The sequence below is a fragment of the Sinohyriopsis cumingii genome, chromosome 5 (assembly GCF_028554795.1).
Source record: "Sinohyriopsis cumingii isolate HCF-2022 chromosome 5, ASM2855479v2, whole genome shotgun sequence".
Lineage (NCBI taxonomy): Eukaryota > Metazoa > Mollusca > Bivalvia > Unionida > Unionidae > Sinohyriopsis > Sinohyriopsis cumingii.
The window spans coordinates 77002105-77016556 of record NC_142965.1 but is presented as its reverse complement, the minus strand read 5'-3'; the positions used below and the strand labels follow the sequence as shown (position 1 = coordinate 77016556).

At 36.1% G+C, this 14452-nt stretch overlaps 1 protein-coding gene across 1 annotated transcript in view; it reads right to left on the bottom strand.

Annotated features, from left to right (window-relative positions):
• LOC149799522 (tumor necrosis factor ligand superfamily member 10-like) overlaps positions 1-14452 on the bottom strand; it is a 56243-nt gene that overhangs the window by 28007 nt on the left and 13784 nt on the right. The window lies entirely within an intron of this gene.

Sequence of the window (14452 nt, the reverse complement as noted above, 5' to 3'; positions counted from 1 at the left end):
GTCTGACCTGCCACATACTTAAAACTGTCAAATTCAAACTGATTGATCACTGTTGAGAAGGGAAAAGGGTGAATGGAACGGGTAGTAATCTTGTAATGATTCTGAATATCTGAAACACAATAATAATAATAACAACAACAATCAGAAACATAAGAGGCAGAAACAACTAAAACGCGAAAGAATAAAGCAGACACTGGAAAAGAAGCGTGTCCGTGCACTTTCACTTACAATCCAATTCAGCATCGTCACCTCTTAATATAAATATTCCACCGAACAATTTCAGAACACACACACACACACACACACACACACACACACACACACAAACACACAGAGTAATAAGTAAGAATTATATTTCACGTAGACATCAATATAAATATGTGATCATATTTGACGACAACCTGTGCACTGACTCATCAAAGGACATGTAGTATTACTTCCTTCTAAACCTAAGATTAAATTTCTTTACATAGGTATTGACTACAATATGGCATAAGAAATTTGATACAAAACTCATGTATATGTTTCACGGTATATCTATATGCTTTTTGTCCGATACATAGACGACTGAACGGTTCATTTGCTTGAATACGGTGGGTTACATACATGTACTGAAGAGCAAATCTGTACATACCGTTAAGCAAAACGAGACAAGTAGAGATATATATATATATATATATATATATATATATATATATATATATATATATATATATATATATATATATATATAGATCCGTATCTTAAAGAAGATTTGGATCTGTGTGTCGTGTTTATATACATGCCCCTGCATTACAATGAAATTTCTGCACTGGGAATAAACACGTGTATATATAGCTTTTTTCATGTAAACGATGCCTTAGTCATGTACACGTCAACGACGGCCATCAAATGAAGATCAACTAAAAGTGAATGTGTTTGAGTTGGTATTCTCTCACTTTATGTTGGGGTACCGTTAATAATAACTTTTGGCTACTTAAATAAAATGCACACACACACACACACACACACACACACACACTAAAAGAATAGCTACAACAATATAAAACTAAGCTTGACATCAGTTACAAAAATGTTGAGGATAACATCGACAAGTCCTGTTTGCTTTCACACAAGTAAAATAGTTTCCAACCTATGCGAAATGAATGATTCATTGTGACTGGGTAATATGTGCGATTTGGATTTTAATGTCGTGTTAAAAATGTTTAGTCTAGCAATGAGACATCATACCGCAGAAATGTAGCATGATGTCCCATTTTTAACGTAGTTTTAACAATTGTTCAGTCATATCGCTACGATGTCTGCAGTGTGGCGGTTTATAATGGTGTCTAGCACCGATGCATTATGCCGCAGAAATATAGCATTATGTCCGACCCAGTCACATTATTCTGACACCAGGCCGACCAGTCCTAGCACTAACCTCATAATGCCGAGCGCCGGAGTCTGACGCTATAAATGCTACGCCAACGGAGCAGTATTACTGGGTAATGGTATAACGGTACCAATTGCGCAAGTCCAGGTGGGCGGAGCTTAAGGTGTATGGAACATTGTATTCAGAATTAAAGAACAAAACTAGCTGTGATTGGTGCATTATGTAAGACTTGTACTTTCTGTTTGGCTTAAAAAAAAGTTGAGCCTCTTGGCAACATGTGAGTTTGTGTTAATTTCTATCTAGATCATATTTTGTATTTTTTATGATTTTTTTAAAATATGGTACACATGACTGAAAATGTGCTTGTTGTGACTAGATAACTCTTACCCCTGTCTAGTTCCAGTAGAGTTATCTCTCTTAAATGCAATGGAGTACCTGGTTATGTCATTGTCAAATTGACAATCTAGCATTGTTCTATATGACAGCGTGTGACATGCATGCCCAAGTAGGACAGAAAGTATATTTATTTCACAAAACATTAGCATTGAGGTATATGGAAAAACAATTGGTACCGTGATACCTAATACCGAGTTTTACATGTGAAAAAGAATTTTAAGTGTCTGAAAAGATGATTTTATTATATGTAAAAGAAATAAGTATTTAACATGCGACATTAATTTCTGAAGAAAAAAAAACTTTGTCACTTGTCACTTTGTAATACATAATTATACATATATGACATTAAAAAAAATTATTTTACGCATGTCGAACAAAATTTCACTTTGGTGAAAACGATTGTTCCATGTAAGCCTTTTTGTCACGTATGTAAAATTGGTTGACACTTATGTAAAATATTTGTCTACATGTATAAAAACGAATTAATTTCGGCACCATACCGAATACACACACACACACACACACACACACACACACACACACACACAGAGTTCATTTATACATGTATATAATTCGCGAAGTGGAAGTTTGTACAAAGGTTTTGTAAGGGATCCTGGTAAATGGCGTGATATCAGCTCAAACGAAGCTGATGATTCGGGTTGGTTTGAATTGATGTTTTACTGTTCAGCATATCAACACATATTTATTATTTATTATTTATTACTGAAGCAATTGAAGTATAGTGCCTTGCCCAAGTTGTTGTCAGTGATCATCTGATTTTTCCGCGACTGACAATGGTGAAGTACACAGGAACTGAATGCCTTTTTTCTGTCCCTAATTCATCAATAAATGACATCTTAAAACTACACAATTATTCTTATATAATTACCACATCTGTCAACAACAATATTGTGAGGATAAAACAGCCAAGATAACAAGAAGTGTAATAATAATAATAATAACGGAGAGGGGGAGGAATATGTATATCGCTCGCGTCATTCAGCGCTATTTTGTTAAACTGTTCAAATGTACTGACAACGAACACGAGTCCCTCGATTTTGAGGCTTTGGGTGGTCAAAGGCCATTTTTAGTACACGAAAGCTATATATGGCGGCCAGTATATTTGGTGAAGAATCCGGAAAACCTCGGGAAGTTACCAGCACGTTTTCTCACATACCTATGCTGGACTAGCCGAGACTCGAATTCAAGTGGACAGAGATGAGATGTGCGATGGATCTGTAAAGGCAAGCACCTTAGACGTTGCAGTCACCTGAGGCCACAGTCCATCAAATGGACTGATCCACTTTTGGGCGAAAGGAATTTCAAAACCTCAGCAGAAGATAATTTCTTCTTTTGAACTGCTTAGTTTTGGCACCATCTCTGCCATACTCCAGCGATTGCAAGATTTTCTTGACCAGTTTAGCACACGGCCACCATTTTGAAAAGTCCAAAGCGATCAATACTTTTCATCTTGAAACATTTGATGACACTTAAGGTTCTGAATATTTGACAATCAGGATTTAATATACTTTGGTTAAACTATATTAGCGTTAAATTTAAGAATAACAATGAATATCTAATTACATTTAAATTAATTCGCCAACCTGACCACGTTCGCATACGCTGTAATGAAAGTCATATGTTGATACGACCATCCAAGTATGAGGACTAATGAGTAATAACAAGAGTTTCGTGATGACCGTTGTGGCGGTCAAATTGGGTATTAGATCGGTACCATTTTCACTTAGCACCATCTAGTCGTCATAAGAAGTCTTCTCTTGGCATCCGTCCGTCTACGAGAGACGATGGCATAGCTCCAAAGTACGCTTTTAGCGAATATCCCATGTTGATATGGCCATCCAATAGGAGTAGCAGTGGTAAGAAGATTCTCAAGATAGCCAGTATGGCGGACATATTCGATGTCCGTGTATCTTTATTTTCATTTAGAAGCATTAATACCGTGAGATGAATGTTTGTGTAACGTTTCATGTATTTTAGAATAATTAGCTATAACAAACTTTGGCCGGACGACGGACGAAAAACCATCCCGTAAGCTCTTCTGGTCCAAGACATGTAGCGCTAACAAGGACGTTGTTCATACAAGGAAATATAAACACACAGAAGTCCTACTGATATTTCGTCCGTTGGATGTATATTGAACCCTTCTTTCTGATTTAGTGTAGCCCACCCGCTGAACCGTCTATTCCATTATTTACCAAACCAACCAATCAACCAACCACATATTTAAGTCGCCTCTCGTAACTCTCTGAACGTGTCAATTTCAATTTTAAAAATCGAAAGGCTTTCATTTCAAGCTGATTACCTTATTGTAATGGTTATGAAAAAAAAGGTATTCTGACAAGCTCAACCATGCACCCAAGTACACCAGATTCATTATATTTATCATTAGAGATTAATTTCCAAAGTACATGGTTTCAGCTATTATATATCTTCCTTGCAATTATATATATATATATATATATATATATATATATATATATATATATATATATATATATATATATATGTGTGTGTGTGTGTGTGTGTGTGTGTGTGTGTGTGTGCACTTATATTTGTGTATAACCAGTGAAGAATATATATAATTCTAATGTAATTCGTATTTTTTTCGACGATCAAATTCATATAAAATTCATATTACACTATAACGGGAAGTGCTAGAACTGTACCATATATTTTCAAAGAACTCGGCTACTTGCGACGGGCATTTTCAGAGAAACCGGTTACTTGCAAATCGAATTAAACTTTGTACATAGGATGAATGTACATATCATTTAAGACAACAATGCTGACACTTTTACAAGTGATTTAAGCAGGCTGTACATTTTTTCTTTCAAACTTTATTTCTCTGCCGTTTTCTAACATTTTAGAGTATCCATTAAAAATAGGATGGGACTTTTTGCAGGCCAGGGTTCGGCAACCTACTGCACGCTTGTACAAGGTGGCAGCTCAAGCGGTTTTGTGTGGCACTCGAAGAGCAGCCCAAAATCTTGATTTTAACAGTGTTACTCTTTTACTAGTGGCATGCTCTCCGTCTTTTTCTAATTAATCCGGAAAAAGTGGGACACTATGTAAATTAGGCTGCCAGCCACTGTTCTGGGTTATACATTCAAAAAGGTACTTCTCTAAAGCTTTCGGACAGACAAGACTTTCAACTTAAACAAGTCTGCTTCTGTAAAGTAAAATCCTTCTCTCCTCACTAATTACTAATAAAACTAACTACACACTAAAATTATTACTTATATATATATATATATATATATATATATATATATATATATATATATATATATATATATATATATTCAAAACCAAAATAAAGCTGATAATCCGAATATCGATTAGTCAAATCGTGCGCATGATTAGGACCACCAACTCTACAGTACATCCAGTGAAGTCAACGGTGGTCAACCTGGGTTGCATCCAGGAATCTTGAGCACCGTTGTTATTTCAATTATCATCCACACCATCTTCCATTAAAAACCTGTCCACACCTCATTCGCAGCCCACTCCTTCCAGCTCCATTCGGAACTTATCGGTCAGTCCTACGGAACACACCTGATATATGCCAATATATGGCGTTAGCTACAGAAGGGCCCACCTTAATACGAAATAAGGATCAACTTTAAAATTGCGAATACATCAAACTATTCTTTAGCATTTGCATCTGCTAAGGTCAATCCGATCGTAAAATGATGTTTCGTTTTTGCAAACAAATTTTCGGCTAACAAAGGCGCGATTCTTTGTAAATTAATGAACCAAACTGCATTATTCTCTCGCAGAAATAGCAGAGTTTGATAGCCCCAGCCCCCAACATCGCTGGTATCACCCCATCACCTTAGCCTGGAAACCTGTCCATAAATGAAGCTCTGATGATCATCACTGGGGAACTGGATACCAGTCTATATATCGTCTTTATTTTTCACCTAGCATGTTAGCAACTAATTGGGAAAGGGTCCAATAATTTATTCATTTATGATATATCTATTCTCCTTGAATATTCATCCACACGCTTATTTCCAATCACAGTATTGTAGGTTTCCTTTTCCACTTCCTAAATAAACTAGCGCCCTTGTACATGCTGATTAATTAAAGATAACAATAAAAGAGACAGAATCCAAAACAAGCACAAGGTGAGGTATTCCAAACATGAGTTAACTTTAACTTACTTCGAGATATTATATACATGTATAGTAAATATATCTACATTTCACCAGTGTGTGTGTGTGTGTGTGTGTGTGTGTGTGTGATTTGGATTTTTAACGTAGCTTTAACAAGTTTTCAGTCATATCGCTACGATGTCTGCAGGTTTTGAAATGATGCCTAGCACTGGGGCATCATGTCGCAGACATGTAGCATGATGTCCCACCCAGTCACCATTTTGTTTTCAATGGGGAAAATAAATCTCCTTGATGCGTACAGAAAGTTAACCGCTTGAATCCCTGAGGGGCATGCGTTCGGTAAAACATGCAAATATGCAGCGATGCTACCGTACTTTGTAAAAGACCTGCCTGAGAAAATATTATCTCGTTTGACCCTTCAAAACACTTCGCTTTACGATTTTGCATTCTCCATTCGATTTTTGCAAGTGTGATAGAAAAATATATCGATAACGTTCTATATTTTAAAAACGTAATGTCTTCATTTAATGCCGTTAGTAATTAACCATATTTACATTTGGGAAAAAACTTGCAAAGGAATAAAGTATAGAGTAATTAAATTCCTAGATCACCGATATGTGTTAGTCAATAGTGCTCAGAACGTGTTAGCTTTGTTTTTGTTTCGTTCTTTTGCAATGCGATGCCTAAAAGGTAGTGTCACAATACAACTCGATTTTGTTGCTTAATGACACAGCAACAGGTAGGTCATTAGTAGGGATGGACTGGTAATTGGTCCGGCCGGATTTTGCACTACCCAGATATTTGATTTTGCCCGGACGGGTCCTCCTCCCCCTCCCAATTTCTGGATGCTGGTAATATAAATTGTCAACACCCTCCACCCAAATGTTATTCTTTGGTTGACGAAAACAGGGTTGAGGGTGGGGGTGCAAAAACTGGACAAAAAAATAGATAACTATATAGAATGAATCAAAGGAACTAAAACAAACCACTTCTGATATATCTTAGCCCTAGTCCTCTAACAATATTTCGAATAAAGCAACTTCTAACCGACGTTATCTTTTACATATATCCAATCTAGCTATAAGTCCTTATGTTGTAATTAGAGGAAGAAATAAAAGATTTTATCACTTTATATTTGAAACCAGGTCTCATTTTATACAAGAAGTGACAACGACGAACATGAGTTAACCTCGCTAAGATTCATGTTTCAAAATGAAATCAAAGTAGACGCTGCCATTATGTACATCATGTATCAGTGCGTTTCTTTTTATAAACTGAAATAACTACCGAAGGACTACAGGCTTATAAAGCTGGACACACAAGCAAATGTGCACTGCAGCCTTTTCTGGTTAATATAAAGACAGCGTTGATATAATTGACCGTTTGTTGTAGTTTTCGATTTTGGGACATTTAATTTTAGGCCATTTACCTATATACAAAGAGTATTTGTGTTTGCTATGCATATGCAAATCATACGATTTAAGTGTTAAAAACTAGTGTCCTACCGATTCAAATATGAACACAATGACATAATTTAATCTAAAATTTAAACATGTATTGGGCATATTACTGGGGAAATACTGCCATATTTCCATACAAAAGTTAACTCCAGTAGGAAGCAAACCATTTTAAAACTGATATCAACTTATTTTACGTCAACGGATACGTGCTATTTTCCTTTCCCAAAAGTACGTAAGTTCACTGAATAAAATCACGATAAACTTCGAATATTTTACATATGCCACAAATCCTTTAAGAGAGTGAGAGGGAAAGAAAGAAAAAACCCTGGAGGAAGAAAAACATACTGAGACCTCTTTATTACCTGGTTGTTTCTAATTCGATTTAAGTTGAGCCCTTTACGTTTTAAGTATGAAATTCATGAGCAGTAATTTAACACTTTCGATTCCAACCCAAGTAAAAAAAATGTCGCTGTGGCAGAAGCACATAATTAATGATGTTGTATCGATTAGACTAATTAAAAAGGACCACTGGTAACGTTTGAAAAAAGCCAAGATGGATGTAGGTTGATACTTGTATTTTCAAAACAATCACACTTTTGGTGGCCATTCAAGGAATGTTGTATCATTCTAAATTTAAAACAAATTATTTTATATCTCGTCTTGAGGAATACCAACCATTTTAATTTTGCAACGTTTATATTTTCCATTTTGTTTCGTACGGATTGATTTTAATTGTCTAAATAATTTCTTCACGGATGCAATATGTACAACGTACAATTTGTCTATTTAAAGGAAAAATAATACGATCCAGGTATTTTTTCATCATTGTCCTAATTCCGCTACCGGAATATTGTTCATGCATGACCTATTCCGGCATACAAATAAACTACTCACAGGACTTCATACCATTAAGGAATGTCTATGTGGCATAGTGTATTAAATATACGCATTTATTTTAACTAAATGGGCTAAACTCGTTGCAAAATATACCCACGCTTGGCAGGCATAATTGACAGGTATTGCACGTGTTGTAATGATTCACCTAGTATGATGTCCAATTAGGAATAATAAATGATAACCGACAGATTTTAGAACTCCAACTTCTAAATTACATTCGCAAGACTTATTAAGACGTCAAAACGCTGTGAAACTTCAACGTTGGTAAAAAAAAAAAAAGATCTCGTTTAAGGTTGTAGATGGCATATTTGCAGTCGTCCGTGTCATTTCTTGCGCAAATCTACCGTTTGAATGACGCAGAAATACTTAACAAGTTATGAGCAATGAAAACCATTTTGGATAGATAAATTCGTAATGACTTCACAGCCTCTCCCCCCTCCCTATCTTCTAAAGATGTAATCGCATGGCAAACTCCTATGCACTGTTTAGTCGCAATTAGCACCAGGCCTAGTTACACTGATCTTGCATTGAAATAATCATTATTTTGGTAAATATTTTGATGAATCACCCTTCCATCACACATGATTATTTGAAATATCATATTTTCTGCGCTAGACCAGCGAACACTGTTTTATTTGCCTGAATGGCGTTGAAAACCCAACACAAAGACCGAAACTTGAATATTAAATCTCGCCCAGTTTACATTAAATTGCTATGAAGAGTGGCTCGAGGTTTATTAATTTATCGCTCAACTTCAGCGTGTAATAAATCAATATTTCAAAGTGATAGATCTCTCCAACCTTTCCCTAATAGCTTTGGCTGTCTGTGACAATACTTTCAATATCGAGTTGGTGAGTGTTACATTTGCTTCAGTCACACTCACGAGCCGAGCTATTTCCGCTAATTTTGAAAATCAATTGAGATAACAGTTGTAGAAAATGTCCACGCACCAGAAAATAAGGATTCGATAAGACTGTTATCGACAACAGTGCACGTTCCTGCGCCAGTCTCTCTCTCTCTCTCTCTCTCTCTCTCTCTCTCTCACACACACAAACACACACACAAACACACATCTAGAACAAGATACATGGAACGGTCTTGCAGAGAACGCAACCTGCTTCTTTTTAATAGGTGTTGCACTTGCAAGAACAAATTGCGTGAAGCAAAAACATGTGCAGGATGCGTATACACCAATTTTCCAAATGTTTCGATTTTTGTCAGAAACGAAAACAAGTATGTTTGATGCTATAAAAAAAAAATGGGGGGGGGGGGGGGGTGGTGGTGGTAATATTTGATACAAGACTGTATACTGGACTTCTCGCCAAATTGTGGGAAATGAAAGAATCCGATAATCAACGTGTTTTGGCACATAATTATAGCCACATGAAAGGTGGCTAACCGTAACAATTATATGCATGTATCATTATTTTTAAATTTCTCTTGCCTACACGTAACAGATAAATACAAGTATACGTTCAGAGATGCATACAGGATCAGAAGGGTAGGAAACATTTTGTTCCTCGCCCAATAATGATGGGGAACACATCGAATGTTTTGGGGGACAAATGATGTTACAAAAGCGAGATAATCTTATGTTCGTCTTGCCACATTTTTTGGGGGGTGGGTGGGTCCTTAAACACTTACATACTGCATTAAAAATTGTACCACGTTCTCAAGTAACTCGTAAAACATAAAAATGTTTTAATAATATCTGGTTAATTTGAAATGAGCAGCACAATGTAACTCCGTTCAGAATCACGCCCTTTTAATTTCAATATAAGTGTGGGCTGTGTCGGTTTTTAATAAAATAGTTTTAGTCATGTCGCGACAATGTCGGCAGGGTGGCAGTTTATAGCGATGTCTAGCACTGGGGTATCATGCCACAGACACGTAGCATCATGCCCCATCCAATCACATTGTCTTGACATCAGGACGGCCAGTCCTAACACTAACCTCTTAATACTGATCGCCAAGCGAGACAGATGCAAGTACCATTTTTATAAGTCTTTGGTATAACACGGCTGGGGTTCGAACCCGCGACTTCCCGCATCCGAGGCCCTAACCAATAAGGCACACCGGAGCGATCCAAGACAAAGTAACCATACGCATATATAAAAGTCAACTGGATTCTGAACATAATGCAAATGTGGAATGCAACAAGTCTTGTAGTGAAAATGTAACAATGTACCAAATTTAACTCCTTTACTATCGGTTCAAGGCAGATAACAATTTGTATAAAGCTCAATTATCATTTGATGGGACAAAACCTATACAAGGTCTACACGGAAGAACCTAAACTTTTTCAAGACTTGACAAAAAGATGTGCGTTTTTTTCTTTCTTCCTGCCTATACTATAAGCTATTAGCAAGTTAATGACGCCAATGTTAAGCCAAGTGCTATCGATTAATGAATGCATTATGCTTTCCAACGTTTAAAGACTACGCTGTTTCATTGAACGTAAAAGACCAAACTACTTTCCAAGAAAGAAATACAAAGTCAAAACCAAAGCGCCGTGTCCTGACATATCCAATCTATATTTGTACATTATAGCAGGGAATCTTATATGAACTGTACTATTGGTAATAACCGTTGATAGAAACTCTTTCTCTGGCTGTTAAAAGCATTTCCTAGTGCATCGTCATATCGCTTCCTGGAGATGCGATCGATAGACATTAAAGAGAATACCACTTTGATCTTAGAACAAGATGACAAATTTTGTTCAACATAAACTTGTTTGCGATTCATGCGATTGAAGAAGCCAGGTTTGTTATTATCAATGGATGTTGATTTACTGAAGGTAAACTAACATAAAGTTTGTATAGAGACGATATTGATTAATCAGAAAAGCTCAAGTACACACTACCCATTTTAAAAAAGCATGTGATTTTTAAAAAAATGGATCCTCAAAACATGGGAAGCTCAGCTTCCTAGTAATACAAGGCTAGATATAATGTTTGAGGCAAATCCTAAATATTCACACAACTAAGAAATATATGCTATAAATATTCTCGATTGCGGAATCTTCCTCGCCTACATTTGGACTCTAAGTGACTGTCCAATACAAAAAGCGTCAACAACTCTATTTAACTGACATGTATTTGCAGCAATGATATAAGCGACATAACAACAGATATTCTCCGTAATATAACGATTCTAACACGTTATATTCCAACTTGTCATGGAGAAGGTTTTACTAATTCGGTATACAATGCAATTGTTTTGTTTTATATCCGAAATGATCTAAATTCGTGTTTAAAAAAATGAAACCAAGATGGAAATTGGAAAGATCTGAAAACGATGGCGCTCTAAATATTACGACATAAACGTTTACACACAGACATATTCTAACAATCAAATGCATGGAGATATTCATGCATAAAAAAAGACTCCAGGGTGAGGGAGATTTCACATCTCGATAATGACATGTTATCTAAAGATTGTGTTTTACCATGTACTTGGAACACGGAAACTGCTGTACATCTCTCTCGATCGAGAGCGAGGTCGATCGATCGAAACTGCTGTACTAATCACAACTGCTAATTTACTCGATTTCGTTTCATAAATAAATACACAATAAATACACGTGAAATCTTTAAACCTTGTAACACGAACACGATGGTAATATGCCCACCTATAATTAAACCGGTACAAAAACCCTTCCTAAATAAAAGGTACAGTATACCGTATGTAATGATAAAAATGATGAAGCAAGTAGACAATGAACGCAAACAAAATAACGTATACAAGCATAGTTTAGACGCATTTACATATCCAACATTACCATTAAGTTGCATTGAATTGAAGTTGTTTCTGGGTGTGAGGGGTTGGCCATGAAGAAAAAAAAAAAAACAACAGCATATTTTAATGGTTCAGTTTTCATTCTGGTGAAAGCGAATTTCTTGTCAAGGAATTTCTTTCAGACTTGTACCTATCCACTAATAGATGCATAATTTAACATGTATGGATTAGAACCATGATGTTATTGTACAGAATATGCTCTCAGTGCATTAACTGGTATGTTATCCGAATAAGGATCGTACAAATGGACGGAATGTATTATCCAATTTCTGCGCCAGCTGTGAAGGCTCTATCGAAAGAAAACTTTTATATGATCATAAGCTGATAAAAACGATGGTGAAAATTAATGCCAGTTGATTTCGTGTAACGCTTGGAAAAACGAATCTCATACAAGTGTTGGGCAGTATGTGAGAAACAGAAATGAAGACAAAGAGCGTCTTCAAACGATAATGGCAGGTCACTTAGTAGTGGATTTTCTTTCAAATGAAGGCGATCCAGTTATTGCTGATCGATCGATTATAGAGTAATATTTCATTATTTGTAAACACGATGTCTTGCCAAACATCAATGCCCTTTGCTTCAAAACGTCTTAAACTCAAAACGGTGGAAATGAATCAGAACCGAATCTGAACCAAAACCAATCACAGAATCCGTAATTGATTGATTGGTCATTTAACAGAAACTACACTATTGTCTACCAAATCGACTCATCAGAAAAGCACTACATCTGAGTGGTCAAAAAGGATCAAGTAACAAATGCGTCACATTTTTGCTAGGTCAACTAGACAAGACATTCTTCTCGATGTTAATCACATGGTCACGTACAGACTTGTTCGAAACTGACAGAAACACCTTCATTCAACTAAGATATAAAAGTCACAACATACAATACATAATTATACGCAACTAAAATTCAGTTATTTGTGAAAGAAAGCAAGCAGAGGCCCTACGGCCCTTGACGCTCGCAGTCTTACATATCACAATTGTTTACCATTTAACTTTATACTTAGATACTGATATACAAGGGGCCACGTTCCAAGTCTGACCGAAACCTGATTATCTGGAGCATACATACCTGGATTTTAAAACAAATGGTGCTTTTTTAACGGAATTTTCAATGAGTTCCCAAGGAACGCCATGTTTTCAATGAGTATTTTGTCTAACTGAAATTTAATCGATTATATACGTGTTCGCTAACTGTTGGTGTTCTGTATGGCTTGATCAACACAATTTATAATAAAATTCAAAATTATGTTTCAACAGCAATTCATCATATTTGGAAATTAGATAAATAACTTTCTAACTGAAAAACTATGTTTTACTGAGATTTGCTGTTTTTTGTTGGGTTTGGGGTAAATTTCAAGGAGCTTTGCAACAAATTCAAAGACTTTTCAAGGACAAAACCAACATTTGTGAAATTCAAAGACTTTTCAAGGAAACCCCTGAAAATGAAGGCGTTTGCAAGGTTGTGCGAACCATGGATTTCCATAGTGGTAACAAGCTCTATCAATCACGTGCATGATTAGTATGCATTCACCATGGACTCTTGCAAAATTCTGATTACGTAAGGCTATCTTCGACGTCAGACAGAATTCAGATTAGAAATTACTTCCAGAATCTAAGCAATTTAAGCAATTCTGATGCAAAAACGAATTCTTAATTTTAATGATCTCTCTCATTATCGACGTAATTCGCTATCTTTATCAGACGAGTCCATTTCTACCTTTGGACAAAATCAGATCAAAAATTTGGTTTCCAGAGTACAATCAAGCTCAGTCAAGTAGCTGCAAAGAACACTTATCAATATGCATGGATCTCGCTCGTTGTCAAACTCATCCGAGATCTTGGCGATAAAAGCCGTTGGTCAAAGTTTAATCTAAATTAGATAATGTGGTCAGTACAGACTCAAGAGTGGCAACAACTGTTGATGTACGACGGAGGAAAGGCGACACCATAGGAACACTTGACCTTAAAGCAAGGCCAAGTAAAATACGAAAATACTTTTAAAACGAATTTGTGTGGAAATTAAATTTCGGGACATTTAAGGCGCCCATTCAAGCTACTATACAAATTCCGACTTCCTTAAATGGAAATAGACCTAACCTACTTCACAATCAAGGGCATTTAAAAACATTATACAATACTAGGCGGTACTATTCACTGAAATGAACATGAATGTTGTATGTGTATTAATGCCTACTTCTGCAACAAATCACTCTAAAGGATGAACACTGAACTCTTGACCGAGAGGCTGAAAAGGTCATATCCACTGACATGAACGACCCTGGTAAACAAATAATACATAGTCGGAGAGAGGAAAGAAAGGAAGTTGTTTATTTGATTTTACAAACGTGAAAGCAGCTAACGGATAGCTGTTTAATAATGTGGGC